Below are 3219 nucleotides of genomic sequence, written 5' to 3'. Positions count from 1 at the left end.
TTCCTAGAGATCTAAGCTCTGACTTGATCTTTGGAAGAGTGAACATCTTACATCGATAAGATATTCGCTTTAAATTCTTACTTCGATAAACGAAAGAAAAATCCCCAAAACCTTCACGATTCAATCAGAATCTGTGAATCGGTGATCCACGGGCTAACACACCCCCGGCACAGGCAAAGATCCCACGCAAGCAGCGATCCAAATAACGATCCTGCGTTTGTTTCTAAAAAATTGTAATTTTCCTTTTGTTGTGTAAAAGAAGTCTTATAAAAAGACGATCCTGCGTTTGTTTCTAAAAAATTGTAATTTTCCTTTTGTTGTGTAAAAGAAGTCTTATAAAAAGACTATTTCTTTTGAATTTGTTATAATCGTAAAAGAAGTCTTATAAAAAGACTATTTCTTTTGAATTTGTTATAATCGACCGAAGATATAATGAATTTCACAACGAGACCAACTTTTGACGAAAACATCTCCGTAATAATAGCACTCCTTTTCGCTATCGTCTCGGTCCCGAGATTTTGACCTTCCTCGATAACTGTCACATCTTCCTGTACACCTCTCTCGATTAGAACCTTCAAAAGCTAGTGCATTCTTACCACCATTAGATGCGCTCTCCTTTCTCATTATTCTTTCATTCTCATGTAGGAGTGCTGTCACATCGTCGAACTTCAAAGTCTGCTACCATGCAATTATCGTCTGAACTAACGGCTTGTACGACTTCGGCAAGGAAGACAATAGGAGTAGCGCTTGCTCTTCTTCTTTAATCTCCTCGTCAATATTCATAAGTTAGCAAACTAGCTGATTAAAGGCATTGATGTGGTCTAGAATTACAGTACCTTCTTCCATCTTTAACGAATAAAGCTCCATCCTCAAACATAATCGGTTGGTCATCGACTTCGACTCATAAATTCCCTCGAGCCTTTCCCACAGCCCTCTTGGTGTGGTCTCTTGCATAACATTGTACTTGATCTCGGGGGCGAGTGCTAAATGAATTGTGCTAACTGCCCTCTTTTGCATAGAACTCCATTCAGCATCCTTCAATCCTTTAGGTTTCTTATCCTCTAAATCTTGATCAACACCCTGCTATACAAGAATATCTTGAACCGTATACTGTCATACTGTAAAATTTATCTTGTCATTGAATAGCGGAATATCAAACTTCGGATCCAAAGAAGTCATCATTCTCTAACCGCAATCAAAATTCAAATCAGTCACTGAAGAGATTGAATTTGATAAAACCAACATAAAAAACGAACTCAGCACATCGAAAAACCCTAGAAACGACTCTTTGATCACTAAAATCCGCCTCTAAATCCTCGATCAAAAGACAAATCAACCTCAACCGTCGGATCTGTGTGAACAGTGCTTGCTACAGTATTCCCGCTACAATATCGTCACTGCAGTAACCTTTTTTTCACGATGTCGGTCATCGCACTTCGACCGCTGATGCCTTCACGAATCGCGCACCGATCAAACCTCTACGAACCGTCGAACCCCGCTCTGATACCACTTGTAGGGATTTTTAAGATCTCGCAAAAACTCTGAAAAGCCACCAAATGTAACAAATAAAATCATGCAAGATTTAACGTGGAAAATTCTCAACAGGAAAAAACCATGAGATCAAAATCAATCCGCTATCACCTCCAAATTACAATCTTTTGCACGGACATAGACTGTCAAACTCTGTCTCCCTCTTTCTCTCTACACTTCTTCTTCTTAGTTTTTCCTCTAACAATAGAAGGACATATATAGGAAAAATAAAACCATATCTCTAGCCTAACTTTCTAATTAGAATAAGATTCAAACTCCTAATCATGATGGAACCCAAACTCCTAATCATGATAGATCTCTAACCCTATCTAATTCTCATGAAGTTCTACAAAGTATTAAAAACACTATACTAACTTGGAGTTTGAGTTGATACCCAACATTTTTTTCTTATTGTTTTTATTTATTTTTAGTTTAATTGATAATATTGATTATTTTTTTGGATTCAAATTCATTTGTGAATTTGCCTATGAATTATTTTTTTGGCTTAATTTTTCCCTCAGATCTGATCTGATGTTTTTTCTTTTCCTTTAGTTTCTTAACAACAGTCTACGCATGGAGGGGGATAGTTCGTAAAGTACTAAAGCTAACCTGAACAGAAGATTGGTGAATTTTAAACTCAATTGAGTTTATTTAGTGAAATTGTTATTGCGATTATTGATGTATTTTTTTCCAGGTGGGATGAGAATTGGTGATCAGGAACTTCAATGAGTTTCATGTGATGGTGATGGACGTGGATAATATTTTAAATTGGGGAATTCTACTCTAAATAAGCTGAGATCCCATTTAAGAATGCAATAGTTCTGTTTCAGGTCTTGCTCTTCTTTTTCTTTCTTTCTTTTTTTTTTTACTTGATCATTATTCTGAATACATTACATTCAATATTATATATTGACAGAATGTGTAGTGTGTATGTTTTATTCATAAGGAATAAGATGTTTGCTGTACATGTGAAGAAAAATGCATATCTTTTGCTTAATTTCTTGATCTAATTACTTTTTTGAACATGTTTATATTCCTGATGATTGCCACGTATTGTTATTGGGATCAAGAAGTTCTAAATTTGACCTGTCATTACGGCATAATTTTTTTTTAAAATGTTTAAATAAAATTTATGGCAAATGTAATAATCCATATTATAGATTTTAGCTCAAAATGAATCTGACTTATTTTATAGTAAAAAAATAAACAATAATAAATAATTTTGATATTTAACACATGCCATTGCATGTGCACAATAATTAGTATATATATATATATATATATGGTGTAACAAACTTAGTTACACCCACCTATAAAAGCACATGTTTGAGCGTCGATATTAACGATCAATACCGTTCATTATGATCTATGTGTCCAAAATTCCATGGAGATAAAAAATATCACATAGATAAGATATTTCTAGTTTACACTTCTAGTGGCCTAGAAATGAACGGTCTGTAATGGTCTAAAATGCATGCTATTTTGAGTTGTTTGAATTATAGGATAGAAAATCTTAAAAAGCATGATACTTAATATACACTCATTTGCTGACATGTAGATCATAATGAACGGTATTGATCGTTAATATCGAAGCTCAAACATGTGCTTTTACAGGTGGGTGTAGCTAAGTTAGTTACACCCTAGATGTATTGTAACCCTACCCTATATATATATATATATATATATATA

The sequence above is a fragment of the Asparagus officinalis genome, chromosome 10 (assembly GCF_001876935.1).
Source record: "Asparagus officinalis chromosome 10, Aspof.V1, whole genome shotgun sequence".
Taxonomy (NCBI): domain Eukaryota; kingdom Viridiplantae; phylum Streptophyta; class Magnoliopsida; order Asparagales; family Asparagaceae; genus Asparagus; species Asparagus officinalis.
The sequence above is the reverse complement of the archived record's forward strand: the minus strand, read 5'-3'. Positions refer to the sequence as shown.